The 20,506-nt window shown below is 52.1% G+C and overlaps 1 protein-coding gene across 4 annotated transcripts in view; it reads right to left on the bottom strand.

Moving 5' to 3' along the window:
• Positions 1-13,796, bottom strand: part of LOC125960049 (rho GTPase-activating protein conundrum) — a 48,351-nt gene extending 34,555 nt beyond the window's left edge. Inside the window, exons 1-2 of one of the 4 annotated variants that reach the window (XM_049693202.1) lie at positions 13,477-13,796; positions 11,544-11,693 (exon numbers count right to left, since the gene is read on the bottom strand). The gene's annotated coding sequence lies outside the window, so the exon portion shown is untranslated. Of the gene's footprint in view, positions 1-11,543; positions 11,694-12,442; positions 12,942-13,476 lie in introns of those variants that run through there. The other 3 variants (XM_049693203.1, XM_049693204.1, XM_049693205.1) reach the window with 3 other exon arrangements.
• Positions 13,797-20,506: the final 6,710 nt, after the last annotated feature.

Below are 20,506 nucleotides of genomic sequence, written 5' to 3'. Positions count from 1 at the left end.
CAATTTTTGACCCAACCATAGAGCGAGAGAGAGCCTATTAGCGAGCATCTCCGCTTTGCTAGTCTTCTCCGGTAGGTCACAGCCACAGCCGAGTAGCAAAAGTTCAAGCAGAACACTTGCGCAAACCTCAATACCTGTGGCGAAAGTGTGGACCCACATCCTCGTGATTTATGGTGTCATTTACATTTGTGTTGAACGCTTTGTGCTTGCTCCGAAAATGCCAGCTGTCAACGTGACACAAACGTGTGCTTCCGCCGGGGTTCCAACACCTCCTAGTGTGCGGTGCGAAATCGGTATTCGCAATCTCCAAGTCCAAGGCTCCAACAAATCGGTGGCCACCAACACGCATCAAGATGGACGGTAGCCCTGGGCGTGTGCGCCCGAGCTATCGCCAATCATCGAAGGCAAATCGATGATAATCGCGATGGGTGCGCGCGCCCGGCTGATAAGTGCACACGCGAAGGCGCTAATGGTGTTCACGAGCGCGCGCGCCTGGGCGCCCGTCAGAAGATGGCATCTGGAAGTAGAACTGGTTCGGCATCATTGGGCGTCAATTTGCATCGGCGATCTGGACCGGAGATCTGGAACTGGAAACCGGTTCGGGGGTTCTCTAGGCGGCGGAAATGGTACCGGCGGTTCTGGTCACCACCATGTGCAGCCTCTAACGGGTCCAAACGGAGGAAAAGAAGGGGGTTGGCACTTTGCAGTCGGAATTTATCCGCCAACCACCACCACCACCGGATGTAGCAGCAGCATCACACACAGGAGTAAACACAAGGCACAACTGCCTTGCGCACCGCCGCCTTTGGCGGAGGCAGACGGTCTCGCACAGCACGAGCTGAATGAAACTCGAAACCTGGGAGCAAGTCAAATATTCAAAGTGTAGTGTAGAGGTGCTGCTGCTGTCAGCTCGTAAAACACCTATTTAATATCTTGAACTCATCCACCACGCTACCCAAGCAACCCGAGAATAGTGTGCCACGAAGATGGTGCCGACCGAACCACACTCTTCAGTTCAGGTGAGATGGCGATGGAAGCAACAGATGACCATGACACCGGACTACAGGGTCGGACTGTGGACTCCTTGCTACGACGTTGGCTGACGTAATCTGGATCTATTAACACCGAACACCGAACAACTGCTTCCACACAATCTGTGTCGATTTCTGGATTCTGGATATACCCGTGGACTTCGGGTAAGAAGACCTTGGATCACTTCTCGGCGATGTCGCTTCCGAAGTCTTGCCGCCCCGGTTTCGAGGCGGCAGCGGCTACTCTAGAACAAACCGGCCCCCCTCTGGCGGGAAGGGGAGCCCGGTATCAAAGCCATGAGCCAGTTTGCTGGACGCGTTGTTCTGTTTCAAATTACTCGCCTCCTCACACAGCGAACCGGCCCCGAACGCAAACAACCAGTTTGACCAGTTGGCCGTGGTTGTCCGGCGTACGGCCGCGACTTAGATGTGATCGCAGCGCCACCATCGCAGCCGCCACAGCCGCCACAGCCGCCACTCTAATGTCGCACGATCTGCGGACACTGCCGTAGGATTTGTGGTGGGATGTTTGGAGAGTGGCTCGATGCTCGAGGATCGAGGGATGTTGATTAAAATACTGCTCGGTGCACTTGTGTTCGACAAACACACCGTGGTAGCACACAGCCAGGCAGGCAGGCAGGCAGGTAGGTAGGCACGTTGCCCGTGACCGCCCGCTGCTGGAGTACATTGTGAGGGGGTATTAACAACACACCTGCACACGTGCCGTCGTTGTGCGTCACCACACACGTCGGCAATGTTGGGTTGCACTGCTAGTTCAGAAGGCCCCCTTCACACATCCACTTATCTACCGCGCATGGTTGTGTGTGAAGTCGCGTCTAGCATGGCAGGCAGGCAGGCAGGCGGACCGTACCACTGGATCCCGTACCGCTGCATCACAAGACAGCGTGTTTAGGTGCGGTCTGGCGAGGAGATGCTAATTATCTTTCCCGCTTTTATGCTCGCCCAGATTCAGAGACTCCTTCACGTGCGAGACGTACATAAGAGGATGCTCCGTGACTTGGCTAATGATTGCGTCGACTCTAAGTGAACTCCCTCCGGTCGTGTGCGCACACAATGCACACACAATGTGAACTGCGTTTATGCAAATTGTTCCATTAGTCTTATTGGTGCTGTTATAGCCTTTCTGCAGAGAGGCCGCGTTGCTGTGGGTTGTGGGTTCGGTAGTTGATCTTCTGGCCCTCTTGTGCAGGGTACGCTCTCGTCTGGTTGGTATTTTAAAGAAGGCGACAGCTGACGCATCGGTAGTTCCGTATTGTGTGGGCCAGATTCTTGGCATATTCATCGACCACCCATCACTGACTCATCGGAGTCGGAAGTGAGTGTCTCATCGAAGATAGCTTCCGAAGTACATTGCCATCCCAACTACCAGATAATGGAAGCGTGCCACAATGTACGACGGACAATCGAGCATCGATGTACGATTCGCAGGTTTTGCCCTTATCGTGCATCGGACATCACCCGACAGTAGTCGAACGAGGAAATTGATAAATGGTTCCCGATGCTCTTATCGATCATTCGCTACTCGTCTAAACATCCTAACAGTTCCGATGAGCCGTAGATGTCGAAGCACTCAGCAATACGGTACACCGTTTTGCATGCTACAACAAAAGAATGATGCAGAGCATCGTAAAGATAACGCGGATAAGAGAGGAATTTGTGTTAAAGATAACTCGCCAGACCATGGCGAACCCTCCCCGCCTCGGGTGAGGTGTCGTAAATACCTTTGACTTCATTGACGGAATCATCCAAAAACGAGGTGTTTACCGCGAACACAAGCGAACTCGTTGATGATGCTGACCATATCCCGTCGTTGTCTCCCATGCACCCGCCCCAAAAAGCCCCGTGGTACTGTTTGCGTACTGTTCTGCGAATTGTTTGCCTTTCCAATTCAACCATTTCGCATCTAGCACAGCGTGCGCGCACCGTGGCAAGGTGACAGAATCACGCGAATACAAATGAACCCGCCTCACCCCTTCACCAACCTGGCCTCCTTGGGACAGCGTAGGACAGGGCGCGAAACGTCCAAACGAAACGACAGCAACATCTTCTTGAAGTCACAGAAAACAAACAGCCGCGACGTTGTCGTCGTTGTCGTCGTCGACGTTGTTGTCGTCTTCTGATTGGAATGTGTCACCATTTGCATACCGGTTTGGGTGGTTCGGGACAGGGCGAGGGTGTCTCCTATAAGCTGCACCGCCGAACGAGGTATCGATCCGCCGGATCGATGGCAGCCGAAACAGATCACGACCGAATGGGGGAGAGTCACAGCGTGAGGTGAATCTCATTAATTTGCAACCAGGAGCCCCCATCGAGTATACGGGGGGAGAGGAAGGAAGGTCAGCTAGTTCATAAAACCGAAGATGGACCGCCGCACTGACGACACGGACCCGAAACGGTGACACGGATGCGGCGCGCTGGAGTCTAGGTCCGGCTAGCCAACTTTTCCCGTCGTCCCTGGTTGGTTTTGGGTTGTTCTGGTACTGGCCGCGAGATCGTCTTCCGTTCTAGGAGGACGCATTCCCGCTTCTGGGATAATGCCCTTGAAATTTTGGACAACACACCCCGGGAAGGCAGACGACTTCCAGAATCACCGCCACCAAAATGATGGAGTAGCCGCACGGTTTTTGGTCAGGAACCATAACGTAGCGAGCGCCTAAGGAGTGTCGCGATTATGAATATTCATCGCCGAATAAGCTAAAAGCATTCCTGCCAACCTAGCGTCATCTTTGTGGTCACCATCTAGTGGGAGATTGGGAGAGAGACAGTAACGTAGTACCTCTCATCCTTGCATTATCAACCATCGACCATGTCGTGGTTCGATTAAATAAACGAAACACGTACAACGCACGCACGTTCATCTTCTGCAAATGGGTCCGCAATCTGAGAGGAGCCCATCAGCTAGACAATCTGCTGAACCTTCTGGAAGGACCACACCTTCCTGTACACGGACCCCAAAGCCATGGTGGTGGTGTCCGAGTATAGAATTTGAAATGCCGCAAGACGCACTCTATCAATCTTCTCGATCGACGGTGACGCACACGGCGTATGGAATATTAAGACCCCCTTCCTGAGTGTAAAGCCAAACCCAACGAAGTAGCAGCGAACGAGCGAGAAGAACACACACAGCCCGCCACAGTCAATACCTCGGATCCTGCAGCATTCCAAATGCCCAGTTGGAACGAAGATCGCTAAGAGCCCTCTTTTGGAGGTTCCACAATTCGATGTCCGAAAATTTTGATAAATCACAACTCGTTAGCCACACTGCCAGCGATACATCATCTCCCAGATCGATACTCAGACACTACAGCAACGCCACCGAACATACTGAATCATACTGGACCAGCCGAGGAGTCGACAGACCGACTCAGACCGCGGTGGGTATTGGATTGCTCGTTATCATCGCCGCCATACCCCCTACTCCAGGAAGCAGAAAAGGAATAAGGCTTCTCGATGAAGTCGTGTGGCGGTGTGGTCGCATCATCTTTGTTAGAAGATTGATTGACTCGCATTAAGAAGAATCAACAACGGAGAACCGAATGGCGGAAGATGTTGTCCGCTGATCGATTCGCGGGATGGTGCGGCAGTTTGGTCGGTTCATAATTATGATTGTTTCCCTTCATCGTCACTGTCACGACTGATCACGACCTAGGCAACCTTGACGTCCTTGCCATTCTCGGCGCAGAAGATACGGCGCAGTCGATACGGTGTGCAGGTGCTACGTAAAGCGCGCAGCAAAAAAACAAAAAACAAAGCGAACGCGAGAAAATCCGACAGAATCGATCACTCGATCGTTACCGGGGTTTTAGATATGGTGCTGTAAGGCGTGAAGCGAACCCAACACACGCTAAACACATACGCTGTAGCCTCCGTGACGATATCAGAGATTTTATTTTGCTTCCTGTTCCGCTGGAAGCATCGCTCTCAGGTGGTGCGCTTGTCCTTCGGCTTTTGTTATGCCCGTAATCACCTGCCGAGTGGGATTCCCTGTCGGGTGGTCGAGTAATAAATAAGTGATAGCTGCGCAGTTCTTAATCACTCCAACCAATCCCTCCAGATTTGATAAGCTTTATCGCTGCATTCGTTACTAGTCAGGGTGGTGTGGAGTAACTATGGTATTTTCGATAAACGAATGGACACCTAGTGCCACTGCAAGGTCGTTTGTCGAAATCCTCGTTCTTGCCCAACGGCGATAACCTAGTTTTGGGCGGATTAATATGGGTGATAGTGGTACTGGTTGTGCTATTTATGAGCGACACTGAACGGATATCCGATCCACATAATAGAATCCATGATACGAAACTAAGCACACCACGTCCTGTCGCCGGTCACTGTGGCGTGGCGGCTTATCAGTTCGTAAGCGAAAGATCTTCGGAGCAAGGCGCCGGAACGTGTCCAACCTCGGCACAAAACCAACCTGCCAGCCAGTCAGTCAGTCTCTGTGAGTGATTTTGAAATCAAATGGAAGCCGTTTCACTTTCTCCACGTCCACTTTCCTTGGCCTTGCCTTGGCCTGCTACCTGTTGAGCACCCCCCAAAAAAAAAACGAGATACGCCCGAGAGCATCGCGTTAGCATCGCCGGCACACTAATTGCCGAATGCACCGAATGCGATAAATCAGTGAAAATCGGTGAAAATCAAGGCCAGGAAGTCATCTGTCTGGCATCGCCCCGGCACCTAGCGCAACTGCCAACGCCAACGGATCCGATCCATCCATCTCGTAGCAGGGGCGAGAGACGACCGCGGCAGTGCATTAAAAGTGCGGATCACATCATCCACCTGCAGGTCCGGATCACGATAGCGATCGGATTTTCTCACTTGGCCACACGGTGAGTGAGCACGGCCGGCTCATCACTGACCGACGCCTTGGTTTGCCTTCCGAAAGCGTTATCTTTCGACCGAGAGCAAGGATCTGCTCGTGATGCTCGCTTGGCGCGAACCGACCAGACCCCGGGGGATAAGTAAACAGAAAAAAGAGAAAATCATCGAGGAGAAAAGGTCACCAGAAGCTCTGAGGTGAGGGAGGCGTAGCATCCTCTCGCAACCGATGTGCCCGGTGCTTCCGAAAGATCAACATGAAGATCACGTTCCTCAAGCGTCGGTCGTATGGGTGAAGAGGGTACCACCGCGTTCCACCACCGCACCGCTGGTTGGCCACTCTTTTTCCATTATCATAACGTTGAATAATTCAGCAGCAACAGCAGCAGCAGCAGCAGCAACGCTGACCGCTCAATGTTACCGCACACGGTGCGTTTAGGTTCAATTTCGCTTTTTTTCAAGATTTTCCACCGACAGCGGCTTTGGAGAGGCTTTGGAGGCGAGCGCCAGTTTTAGGCGCCTTCTTAAACACCAACGAATACCGAATACAATGGTCCATCGCTCTCTTCCTCTCTCTCTCTCTCTCTATTGTGCGCGCTCTCCGTAAAGCCAGCAAAAGGCTGAGCCGGAATTTGGGAATCAGATTGGCCAGTTCATCAGCCAGCTAGTCGGCAAGTTGGTGAAAAGCCGGGTTCGATGGACGGAAAAGTGTTTTCTTATTCAGCACATTTTCCTTGCTCCAAACTCACTTTTCACGCGCCGCGCATTAATGTGTTTCCGCATCTAATCAGTGCGAGCATTTGTTTGCTTAACGGCCAACTAGCTGGCCAGTCGATTTGATCGTGTGTTATTGTCACACGGTCGCCACGGTCATTGCATTTCTTCCCCCCCTTCCCGTGGATCGCGCACTAGTTGCGGAAATTGTTTTCGGAAAGTTAAAAACCATAAATCCGTCACCGGAGTGCGCATGCCAGTTGCTTGATCCAATATTGGCCTGCAGGGAGCGGCACGGAGCAACTCCGCACAAACAACATCCCTGACATCCCTTTGGCATGGAATGGCATGGCATGGCGACTGGCTGGCCAATGCAGTGCACGCGCGCAGGCGCACACGTGACGCCTAAATCGCCCCCGATTCCACACCGGCCGGCTTCCAACCCGGGAGGAGGAGAAGGAGGGCGGCCATTACGCGCTTTCAAAAAACTTTCTCGCGTGTGCAAACTATCTGGCCACTCCACGCAAGTCCACGTCCAACCAGTGCCAACCGAAATGATAATTCCGCCACACTTTCTCCACCATTCGGCCACCGGCGTCACCGCCACCGCCCAATGTTGGCGCTATGCTGCGTCCAAAAAGGATCCACACTTCCGGGCACTTCCCAGAGGAAGGACCACCGAGCCAGACAGCGGACGGCCCGTATCGGACGCATTGTTTGCATCGTGATGCCAAATGCGGCACCACAAACCGATTCCGAGCTGACGATCGATCGGGAATCGGATCCAAATGGATCACGCGCGCGCGCGCGAGCTCTCTCGCACCAATCCGGTGGCAGCATAAACAAAAGACCCCACGAGTCGGTCCACGTGATGCGCATTAATTCGCTTTCAGAAATTGCAAACATTGACCGCGGTGGTGGCCAGCGAACGCGTAACGTCCATCGCGCGCACTAAAAACCCCAAGCCACCAAGGAATGAGATCATGAGGTGCGCCAGGTCACGAGGTCGCACGTCGTCATCGTCGTCGTCGTCGACGCCGTCGTCCTCGTTGGTGTGCCAATAAATCATCGCGAGCAGGCGCAGCCAGGGTGGCCAACACCCGAAACCGAATCTCTTAATCAGTCGCCCGACCAGTGGCGTCCTGCTTTCTGGTTTCGCGCCGTTGTTGCGTTGTTCGACGCGACTGCACTGACCGGAACGTGGACACACACACGTGTTCGTGCTTACGTCGGTGCATCAATCCGGAAACACGCACGGCGCATTAGGCGGCGAAGGAAAACTGCGCGCAATGTGTGAAATTGGTGCCTCGCCATCGGCCATAATCTCTTTTCTCGCGCATTAATGGCGCTTTACGGCGGTCGCACATCACAACATCCTCACTCGCCTTTGCAGGAATATGTTTTGACCACCAACTAAATTTGAACCTTCCGAAATCGCCTGTCAACTAGGTCGGTTTTGGGGGGAATGAAGATGAAGAGGGTAAGGGACGGTCTTCGGAGATTGGTGATTGTTTATAGCCAGCCTCGAACAGACTTCCCCGTCAACACGCCGGCGCAGGTATGGCTGCATGTTCCGTAACAAGCTGGAGAAATGTGCAAAAATTAGTTCCGCTCGTGATGGACGCGAAAGCAGCCGGGCAGGGCAGGTCGTAGAAAGTGGCGCACCGAGCTCGGTGGGCCTCGGTGTGAGCTCGGCTGTTGTTGTCTTCGCTCAATTCGATGCAATATGGTTTGCTAATGGTTCGTCGCCAGTCGTCAACGGTCGACGGCGAGTGCGGATTGGGCGGTATTAAATCCATAAAACAAATCAATTCAAAGTGCGCGAACAGGGCGAGACCCAAGCGCATTAAGGATTCAATTTGTAGCTTCCCCCACCCCCTCACCCCAAAATCGTATCTCCCAATCTCGGGATGCCATAAAAGGTAGGTAGGGTTTTGAGATGATTTAAGATCTCGCTCCGCGTGACGCGCCACTAATGGTTAAAGATGAGACAAGATTTGCCAAGTAATTTAAAATGCTAAAGGCTGGCTGGCGAGGGAGACGTGAACCGGCCACGTGAATCCCCCCCTGCCAAATGGCTACGCATCGGCACACCCGTACACTACTACTGGTGTGGTCTATGGACCCTGGGCTCGGGGCTCGGGGAAGAATTTGTCACAAATGAGCGAACGCTCCTCGAGTGTTGACTTTTCCGGCCAGCGAAGGAGGCCTTCCTCTGGGCGTTTGTTGACACAACCCAGGGGTTGGCTATTTGAATTTCATCCATCAAATTGCGACGCATCAGCGACGACAGTGGATGGTGGATGGGTGGGTGCTGGAGTGTGATTAGCATAACGTAAGAATGGGCATCGGCACCAGCGATCACAGCAAGGCTGTCGCCAATGTCGCCGATGCCGATACAGCAGTCGCCGCCGCTGTCACCACCGCCCGTTATCTCGAATGGATCGCGATAATCACAACGGTCAATATTGACTCGAAACCCTTGTGGACGATGGTCAGCTCGGCGGAGCGAGCGAGCGAGCTCGACCAACATTCCACGCCACGGAATTGAGAAGATGATGAGTGTAACCTCGAAATACCGAACCCCGATCACCGCTCCATCGATCATCATCGTTTATGCGGCAACAACCACCGGACCTCGACCGCGAGGTGTGCAGGTTTGGTTAGTTGCGATTCACTCCATCATAAACCACGATTCGGTCGGGGTTCTCGAGGACATGGAAGACGCATATAATCGGGGTCCAATCAGCGAAGCATATCTAGACTGATAAGAGATCAGGAGAGAAAAAAAAAATCGCCTCGCAAGATGTCAGCACCACGCTGTGCTCGAAACAAGCACAAGCTCTTGAAGTTATAAAAATGTTGCCAATCTCGTAACATTCACCCAAATGTTGGTGACCCACTAATTAGGATTTGTGTGAAATGCGTCGTCAACAGCGAGACGGAGAGAGAGAGAAAAAAATATGGAGCGAGCATCGAAAATTCGGCCCCCGGTAAAACCCAGTGTGCTTGTGAACACGATTGTGACTGTCCCCCGGCTCGAAACAGGTTACTCCGGCTCCGGTGCGATTCCATGACACGATCCTCGAGGCTCTGGAACAGCTTCGATCAGGCGGCGACCAGATTTCTTGCTCCAGGCATCATATTTCCTGAACAAATTAAACAATCAGATTCAGTCCTCGGCACCGACCGAGAAGGGAAGCGTCGAAACAAACAACACTACCCCCCTTTCAAACGGAGTGTGAAAGGGATCTGTGTGCTGGTGCGCGCTTGTATGCACCAGAAGTTCATGGGCGATCGAAAGAGTGAGCAAGAGAACGGAAAGGAAACAACTGTCAAATGGATCGAGAGCGATCACGCATTGCAATCCCAAAAAACAAGGAACATCGCGCTGATCAACCTCTGTGCTGGTTGTAGCTGTAGAACACCACGGCGCCTTCCTTAGCTCGAGTTAATCGTTTTCAAGAAGAGCTGCGCTGGCAGTTATGAAACGGCCAGATAAGATGATCGCATGCATGCTCCACCTGCGCGCCTGCGTCCGTGACACCAGCGGGCTGGGCAATTTGCATAATCAACATTCCACAACGCCGTGCCCGTCAACGCAATTATTTGGAGAAGGGAATTAACCGGGCAATAATTCAAGACTTCATTATCCGCCACCATCACACCGTACGCGTTCGCGGGCGCGGGCGCACGCTCGCAGTTTGTTTTTTTCTGTTTTGGGCGTTGGGCTGGCGCGTTGTTCGAATCGAAACGAAAAAAAAAGGAAATTCCCGATATCCCCCTTGTGGCATGTGGCCGATAGGCAGGCCGGCAGGTTCCGGAGATAAAAATGGCGCGTCCCCGGTCCTTATATGGTGGACATGGTTTTTGAATACCGAGGTTCCCAACCGGGCAGCCATTCAAAGTACGCGAACGTCCTTCCTTCCTTCCTTCCATCCATCCATACCTACCACACAACCCCCTTTAGCGAGCGCGGTATGGAACTTTCTTCGACGACAAACGGACAACAACAATCAACGGCCCAGTCCGTGGGGCTTGCGGTGAGGAGCATGGATGAAGACGGGGGAGGGGGGCGTGCGTGTGTACATATGCTTTGTGGCATGACATCGATGTTACTTGCGCCCCGCTACAGGGATGCGACCCCTGCGGGATGACCTCAAACTCGTGTATCCGCCACTGGCCGCCGCCCCACAGAAGGCCACGGAGCGATGAATTCACAAATTCATTTACGCATTTCGCGGTGTACGCGTCCAGCCCATCCGTCGTGGATTTCGTCTGTTGCTGCTGCTGCGACTTTCTTCCGAGCCGACCGTGCGGCCGAGGAAAGTGCCGTTAAGGAGCGGTTAATTATGAATGTCGGTGCGAGTGCGAAACATAATCACCTCGGCCATGCCAGGGCGCGACTCGCATGGCGTGGATGGTTTTCCATACTTTTTTTTTTTTAATTCGTTTTGTTTCTGAATTCAGCCAAGCAAAACTACTTTTCACCGAAGGTTCGATATGACATTAATCTGGTTCCGCAATTAAAGCCCCACGCCCGGGGAGGTGGGGTTAGTAAGCGACAAAAAAAGCTCATGGCTTGCCGGATGGCACAACATTCCTGATCGATGACGGTGCGGCGTCCCAGTGGATGGGGATTCGAACGTCGTGGTTTTCGATTGCCCCCGGGGTGCCTGAAGTGTGAATTATCTATCTATCGCAGAACTAGCCGCACAAATGGTGAACACTCTTGACGTCATCCGGTAAAGGGTGGCCCGCGATAAGAAATCAATTACCCCCGGCACGATTATCGTGAAACAGAAGGGGAGCACAACGCGCGGCGCAGTACGACGCAGCCGCTGACGCTTAAACAATCGAGTGGTCGGGGAGCAGTCTGACAATCTTAAGCTTGCGCCGATAAGGATAGATGCAACAACCCATTCATAACACCACACACACACTCACAATACCACCACTTACCTTAACAGAAAGAAGGAGAGGTATCGTCTGGTTGCTCGGTGCTCTCCGTTACGGAATTTCACATTCAATATTTCACTTCCACCAACACTAAATCGGAAACGCTTTCCGATGCAAAGGTTACTTAAGTGACGAACGTCAAAATCTAGAAACCTAACCGAAAATGATTACTTGGATTAGTAAGGAGGGAACTTTTGCGAACAGACTACTTCTTAAAAACCGTCCCACTGCGCCTTGGCAATTCGCGCTACGACAACCGTGCACCATTGTGGCTGTGTGTTTGCTGCTGCTGCTGCTGCTGCTGGTGAGGGTGAGGGAACCTGTTTGAAAGCACACCGCGCGCGACGCCGAGGACCTTCAAAAGCGTGATCGCAAGCAGCTCGTTTTGTGCCACGCGAGGAGATTACCGTGCATGCACGACTCGGTCCGTCGCTGTCTGTGTATGTGTGTGTACCATTTGTCCCACGGAAATATACTCCGGCGACAGACCACCGCCACCACCATTCACCAACCCATTCGCAGATAGTGATTTTGTTGTTGTTTTTGCGCTGGTAAAATCACGAAACCACCGAAACCAGCCGCGCGCACGGGTATCTCTCGCCGAAAACTAACACCATTCGGTGTCGCCTGGTCTGGCGCGGGCTGTGGCCGACCCCAAAACACAGACAGACCCCTCCTTGAGAGCGTGATTTGGAGAATGGCATCGAACAACACGTTCTGGCTCCAAAGTGTACCGTGCAAGAAAGGGGCGCCTCTGTTACGCAGCAGACGGGGACGGTTGGCGCGCGAGATAAGCCGAATACGAAGCACAACAATGGCGGTTGCGGCCTATCGGATGCGCTCGATTCAAACGGTTCGCGGATTTCAAGCTCACTCCTTCCGAGGGTTCTTCTTCTGTTCACCTATCTACACCGGAACCGCATTGCAGTTGAAGTTGAAGGAAAAAGAGGCACGAGGGGTCAAGAATCACGCACGCAAGAACCGTTCTAACCGTTAAGCGCCAACGCACCTCCTCCGTGCTTGTCGGAGTGTTTACTTTGGCTTTGTTTACGATCGCGGGCGCAGCACAGCGCTCCCGCTTTTGCTGTGGTGCGCGTGCTGTGCATCTCGTCGCTAGCTACTGCTGCTCCTGTGTGTGCGCTCTCAAGCTGCCATTGCTGGAAGTGCATATGAAGGGCAGCACCATCACCATCACCACCACCTCAACCTCACCGTGTGCTCATTACTTTCACAAACGACCGGCCACGGCGGCTCTAAAAGGTTCCAACTTCCTCCTTTCGGTTGGTGGGCTCGACCATCAACAGGCAGCCGCACCACCCGGAGATCGTAAACACATACACACACACAGGCGCGCGCGATCGCGCGCACTCACAAACCGCACCGTTCAAACCGTTCAAAGATCGGCTCGATCGCGACCGAAACTTTGAATGTCACCAACCAGCGCACGATCCGCGCACCGCGAGCACCAACCCGTTCGAGGCGTTTCACCTGCCCCTCAGCAGCAGCAGCAGCAGCAGCCGCAGCACCAGCCACAGCACCTTGTCGATTGTCACCAAACAGTTGGCGGTCCAGCGTCGGCGGCGTGGTGACAACAGACCACAATTTATGCGCCTTTTCACTTTCACGTTTTCACTGGCCGCTAAACGATGAACAACACTCGCGCGCACAGACACACACGCACACGGAAATGGAAGCGGTGCACGCGCGATAAACCCTTTTTTTTGTTGGTGTGTAAAGCACGCGATTGCTGTTCTGATTCCGGTGGCGGTCGCGACGAACGGGGAGGGCGGTTGCGCAAACCGTTCCCAAAAATAACCCACTGTCAGAGCGATAGCGAACCACAACCCTCTACTGTCGTAGAGTTCCACGACACACCACAGAAGAAGAAGGAAAAAAAACAGACACACAAACGCCGAGCATATGTGAATGCACTTACCGCTGCTCGCTACCAAACCTTCGTCCACGGTCGATGCAACACCACCACGGATGGCACCACGATGCGTGCGTGCGTGCGTGCGTGAAGAACGTGAGCAGCAACAGAAGGCAAGGAAAGGGTGGAAAAACAAACACAGAACACAGAAACACGCTGCAGCGAACAAACAAATGCACTACTACTACTCGCTGCTATGGTCAGTAGTTTGGTCAACTACAGCACAACACACAACACAACACACTCGTAGGAAGGAAAGGTGGAGAGTCGAATGATGGTCGCACCCGCGCTACGGTCGTACGTCGGCACGTCCGTCCCGATTGACGGTTTCTTAATGAATGTGCGTGTCGTGGTGAGCGTGGCCCGGTGACGGCGGCACTTGACTCGCACTCGTCGGCAGCTGATCGCCCCCTGGAAGATACCCTCTCTCGCCTCCCTTCACTAGCCCCGCTTGCCCAGGGGCGAACGGGACCCGAACGATGCCGAACACTAACAGTCGAGCTGGAAAGCACACGATCGCGAGCGAGAAGATCGTGGATCGGGCCGACGCAGATCGAGCGTGCGCACACACACACACACAGCAACTTCGTGGCTGCTGGAGTTCGGCCTACTACAACGGTGTGCTGCACACCTGTAGGCGCGGCACGCTTTGATTATCAAATACCCTTCTTGGCGTGCTCGGGAGCAGCAACAGCAGCCAGCCAGCAGCAGCCAGCAGCATAGAGTAGTGGCCTGCGTTGTTGTTCTGGTTGTTTGGTGTATTTTGCTCCCTCCTGCCCGTTTTCGATTTTTTTTCCCACTCCTCGCCACCTCGCCATCAACCCTTCGGCTGTTGACGTTGACCGCCTGTTGGCATTCATTCATCTTTCGCTTTATCTCGGAACCAGCGGATGCATGCAACGCTCTAGGAAGATCCCCAGAAGATCCCCTCATCTTCGCTCGAACACAAAGCAACCGGGACCCGGCGGTGGTGCGGTCTGGCCAGCACGAAAGGGCCCCGCCGTCTCGCGTTCTCTCGGATGGCGAGAAGAAAGAAAAATGAATCTTAAAGATGGTTGGAAAAATGATGGGAAATTAGACCTCTCTCTCGCCCGGCTTGTGTGTGCGTGTGTGTGTGTGTGTGGCGAGAAGTAGAGAGGCCGTTTTCTCCGGCCTCCGGAGAAAGGTTCTTCTTCGCACAGCGCTAATCGTTTTGCGCCCGCATATAAATTGCCGGTAGGGTTTATTTCTCTGTTATTTACGATACAGATCGTACGGGGATCGAGGGTCTAGAACGAGGACCGCCAGGGGTGTGGGGGTACAGTTAGCTTAGCAGCATAATGGGCCAGCATAAAAGTGGGGGATAAATCGCTCAGATTGATGATTAGAGCAGCAGCCCGTTCAATCGTGCGGCGTAGCATAATTGCATTATTTGGATTATGGACGATGCTGGTTGCTGGCACCACCACCAGCAGCAGCAGCAGCAGCAGCAGACGATCCCTAAAACCATTTGTCTGATTTTAATTGTTTTGCGCTAACGTTAGTTTTGGTGTCTATTAGTGCTTCCCTTTCAGCTTCCCCAGCCAACACGGCCATTAACTCAAACTATCAATTTCCTTTCCCACTACTCGCTCTGGTCCGCTGCTGCTGCAGCTGATGCAATCCCTCTGTTTACCGGTCTTATCGAACTGTGTCACTGGAGCACACGCCGGTGTCGTCGATCGTTCGAAAATTCTTTCGCAATCACCAATATGTTTTCCCCAACATTCTTCACGCGATAAGGAAACCATTACGATGCACGCATTGCGATGCATAAGGTGCGCTGTCGTACCTTCCCCAGATAGCCGCAAAACTACATTAACGATCACCACCACGCTTCACAGACATTCCGCAGCCGAAAACAAAGCCATTTTAGGCAACAATCAACCTGTTGTCGCAACGCTGCTCTCGAAGCATATCAACAAAAAGTCCTCCGTAAAATCACCGGCGCCCACCTAAAAACCTAATCACGACTATCACACCGTTGTTGACGTGTTCTCCATAAAATGAGCTTTTAAAAGGCAATTTACAACCCAAAGTGCGCCTTGGTACATAAATCAAACCGCACGCACGCACGCACGCACGCACGCACGCACACAAGCCACACACACACAGAACCACACATTCCCAGTCGATCGATCGTCACCTTGCCCCATCAGCGGCCGACCATAACCATTATCGAGCGGCTTTTCGCGATCCGGTCCAGGGTCCAGCGCCGAAAATCGTTAAAACAACAAAATGGAAAGTCCATCAACATCATAATACATTCCATCAGCCGGACGGCAGACCGGCCCGGGTTGGCCCCGGTTAATCACTTTCGCAAAGCTTCGCGGCCCGATTATGGCCCGGTCAGGCACGGTGTGGCGTAGCGCCACAGGATGAGGCCATGGATGCTGCACGGAGTAACACGCGCTTGTGCCGGGCACGCCACAGATCGCTTGCCAAAATTGGACATAAGATCTAAGCCGTTTTCGGGTCCAGCCGCTCGCTGGTAGCTGGGCATGAGGTTATCGGTTCCCGCTAGCTCAACCACTCGTGACCACCACACACACACACACTCAGCGAGCCTCGCGCGGCGTGATTGTCTTGAGCGGAAGGTGGAACGCAATAAACGGAATGAGAAAACTTGGAAAAGAAAAGTAAAACTGACCCACTATTTTCGCCCAAATTTGTCAATCCTTCCCCTCCCCCCTTTGTGCCCCACGACCCTCGAACCAGCTCATTCCTGGAGTCCAGTGGGTCGATAGTTGGAGTGTTAGACCAGGACCTATACATTTCGACCAGTTTCTTCGAGCATTTTGGATCGAACGAACGTCATTTGGCGGCATCAGCTACAAACATGCCCAGGCTTGAATCCAAACGACGCATTGACGACCATGAGATCAGCATCAATATGCTATAATCACCTTCGGCGAGTCCCGGGTGACGGGAAGCATTAAGGATTGATGTGGACTACGATACTCTGCCAGTTGATGGTGTTGTCTCTCTCTTTCTCTCTCATTTCGACAAGAATAAGTGTTTGAATCGTTTAAAACATGTTATATTTCACATCCGACAAAACAGGGGCTTCATTCGCTAGGTGAACAGACGAAACAAAGTATGTTTTATGTTGTAAAAAAACAGCATAATTTGATTAAAACCTTGCCCAACTCGCGGGACTCTTCTATCCTGGGGACTATGCTCACGCGAGCATCACCACCTCTACGGATCACCTCGGAAGCAGCTGCTTCGGACTTGTTGTCCACCAAGCGCACCACTGTTGAGGTCAGCAATGCCGAAGGGCCACCACCGGCGGCGCGACCGGGATCCGAGACCGGTTAATTATAAGCGCATTAGGCGCGTTTTCGTTTTCGACACGGTTCCCTTGGGGTCTCTCGGCTTTTCGGGTGCCTTTCCTCTTGAACCTGCGGTATACGGAGTGGGCCACAGCCCGACAAATCGAAGAAATGCGGTCCCGGCACTGGTGGGTTTGTTCCGGAGCAGCAGCAGCAGCAGCAGCACCGGTCGCGGTCTGTTAATGAAGTCTCGACCCTTCGCTTGATGATATCATACAATCTATGGAATCTCCTCCAGATTCCGGCGGCGTCGAGCATTTTGTTCGAATGGATTCGGGCCGGTGCGCGCAGTGCCAAGAGAAAAGGGGTTCAATCAATGTCAAAACCGGCTTATCTGTCCCCGAGCGAACCCCGCCAAGCTTCCCGAATCACCTCGGGGGCCACCCTCTGTTCGAACTTGTGCACCTACAGTGCCACGGTGCGTGTGTGCGGGTGTGGGTTTCTCGGTAAACCAAGCTCACAGTTTGAACCCACCGTCAAGCAATCAACAACTGTCCACCGACTGTCCCAACACTCCTATTCGACAGACGCACCGCGCGTCTCTTTCCCCTCGCGGCATCACGATTATTCGTGGCCGCACCGTCAAGAACAGGAAGAACTCGTTCGCCTCTTCTTTCTCCCGAGGGGGCAGGAAGGGTGCAGAACCCGTAGTTGAGGGGCGGTGGCGCAATGTTTGCTCGTATTTTATGGAACCGTTCATACTTGTTGCGTGTCCGCACCCCTGGGGGATGGTGCTTTTTATGGCGTGAAATCAGATACACCTTCCGTCGCAATCCGGACAAGCAGTCGGTGGTCCGGAGCTTTGCAAACATCAATGAACGTCCCAGCGTGAGAGAACACATCAAACGCCAAACTCAATTTGAGCTATTGCAGTGTAGCAGGCTAAGAAATCGATCCCCGGAACCGGCAGAACGACTAGTCATTAAGATTATCAGAGCAGTGCCTTTGGGGGAAGTTTTGTTGGAGCAAATTTGTGGTGACACTATTGGGAGCATAAATTTTAATTGTTATTTCCCGTTCCTCATCGATCGAAGAGAGATTGCTGTGTTTAATTTTGGAGTATTTTTTATCGATGTAGAGTGTATGTAGACGTGGAACAAACGGTATTCCAACGGTCGCGTGTGGTGGATCGTAAGAAGTAACGGATCACATGACTTCCTTGCGTCATGACAGCATAATCGTTGCTTTTTGGATTAATGGCATTAGATTCACTAGAACCATAGCTCGTTTTCTTTAGAATCTAACCGTTTAAAAACGGTTATTTTGGTACAAAATTAAAAGAATTGGATTTAACTTTTAACTAGCAATCAAATGTTAAGTTCGATACTTTACATTCGTTTTTGTTATGTGTTTGTTTTGTGTTCGTTTTGTTTGTTCGTTGTGTTTGCATCTTTATGTAATCACTGCTAACATGCGTTAGTAGATGTTTTTTATCACAATTTCCTATTCCATAGATTCTCTTCTAAATGTTTTTAAAATTAGTGAAAGTACGGATAAAATTTGGTTATTTTTCTTCTTTAAAATTGATTTTGTGTTCGTTTTAACACTGAAAACTCTCCCCACAATACTTGCAGCAATTAAAATTACTCACCCATGAGTGAATTTATGCTAAATAGAAGAAAGCATTTTTTTTTTAAATTCGCTGTTTTACCAAAGGAATACCAAAAATTATAATTGGAGCTAATAATAGGTTTTTGAACACTTTGCTCAACCGGTTTCACTTCCCCACGCATGAAACACTGTAGCGGAAATAAAGAACCGAACGTACCGCTCGTACGCCGCTACTGCAGCTGCTCAAGAACGAACACAGTAATCCATTTCAGCGACTCCACCACAGCCGCGCGGCGTGTTCGTGAAGCGCCTTTTTCGGAAAAATCCGCTAGAAAACAATTTCTGAAGCCCTTCCCCTAAAACGGGGTTTATCGACGCAGCATCGATCCGAACCGAACGGATCCGCGGAAAACAGCCACCACACCAGCTGGTTCGTCCGTTCGTATTGCTTCCGCCAAACAAACTCCATGTGCAAGCCATGGGTTGATTATTGGCTTGCGGCCAAACCGCAACCGCTGAGGCGGTTGGCAGCTGGCAAGGCAGCCGCCGTTACAATTACGCCGATACGGTGAGAACCCAAGCTCGCCTGAGCTCGCGGTCGAGGTCGTACCCGTGCATCGGTGTCATCGTTACCTGGTCGCGCGTCGTCGTCTTAAGGAATGCCACGCGTAGTCGCATGCTTCCGGGGTTAGCTGGCTACGAACGGGCAGCTCCCTATTTGAGGGAGCGCGTCCCAAAGCACGGCCATGGCTTCTCCGTTGCGTTTTGCTATCGCACACCCGCCGTTGATGGTCACGAGTGTCTTAACCCCTCGTCGACGACGCCTGTGCGGCATCGCCATTAATATCGTGGTAACGATGAGTGTGCACTCGACTTTTAATTACTGGCGAGCACTTGCGGTCGGTATTGGGTGACATCATGCCACAACTGGTTGATTTGTTGCTTGTTGTTTTTAGTAGTCCGCGGGACATTGCTCCCCTCCTCCAAAATGGATCAATTCCGATGACATCCCAAATGGCTTCTTTTTATGATACTCCGTGACTTGATCTCGGTTCGTAGCGGACCCCTGGACAACTGGATCACTTATGCAGGAGGTCCATCACCTCGCCTCGGTAGCTATCGGTGTCGATAAGGAGCACAGGACATCGGCAGACCCTACCCCTTACGTAAAATGGCCTCGGGCACGTACGAAAAGGTGTTGTTTGCCAAACCACACCACCGTTGCCCTCCGCTCCCACAGCATAGCAGCAATCGTAACGGATTCATCATGACTCGCGTGTCACCGACCGACCGGCCGACCGACGGAGCAGGGAGGGAGTCACACTCGGCAGACCAACGCAACCGCGTTTCTTGCTTTCGTCTCCTGTTCCCCTCCAGTTGTTTACCTTCTTTTTCTGTTGTTAGATGGCGTTTGCTGAAGGGTTGTTGTCATCGTCGAAGTACAAAATAAAATATCGACGATCACCGGTTCGGCGATATCGTGGTTCGTATACGGACCGCCGGCTGTTTCGTCGTTCGCAGGCAGGTTGACGAATGCACATCGACGACAAAGTTTAGTGACACCAAATAAGGTCACTTGTTGGTGGCACAGCGCCAGCCAACTGGCTGGATAGCTGGCGACGACTACTCGACACTGTATATGGAAGTTCAATCCAAACAAATGGTAGCTAGCGGTGGCCGGAGTGGTGTCGCATTAGCTTGAACTTGGGGTTACCCGTTAGTCTTAAATTGACTCATCAAAAGCTGCGAGCAAGGTCCGTACATATCCGTATTGAGCCGCTGGCACCAGGAAGCCACAGGTAGCTGGAAGCCCCAGTTGGAGTAACATGCAATGCGAACAGATTTGGATGCGACATGCTTCCTTTAGCATCCCTGAAAAAGATCCCATCAATTGACGTCATGCGAACTGAAGGTTACAGAGATCGGACTTATTCGATAGTTACCACGATCATTAGTCGCATAAGGGGGTTTGATGGTTTGACATTACTTTTAAAGATCTTTACAAATGGTGTCGTTAGTCTAGTCTAACGCCTAGAGCAAAGCTTCCGAGTACTTCTAGGGTGGTATTCTAGTTTAATGACTGTTCCACACTTCAACACATCAGAATAGAGGACAAATATGTTCAGAAAACC

Source organism: Anopheles darlingi, chromosome 2 (genome assembly GCF_943734745.1).
Source record: "Anopheles darlingi chromosome 2, idAnoDarlMG_H_01, whole genome shotgun sequence".
Classification (NCBI taxonomy): Eukaryota; Metazoa; Arthropoda; class Insecta; order Diptera; family Culicidae; genus Anopheles; species Anopheles darlingi.
The sequence above is the reverse complement of the archived record's forward strand: the minus strand, read 5'-3'. Positions and strand labels throughout refer to the sequence as shown.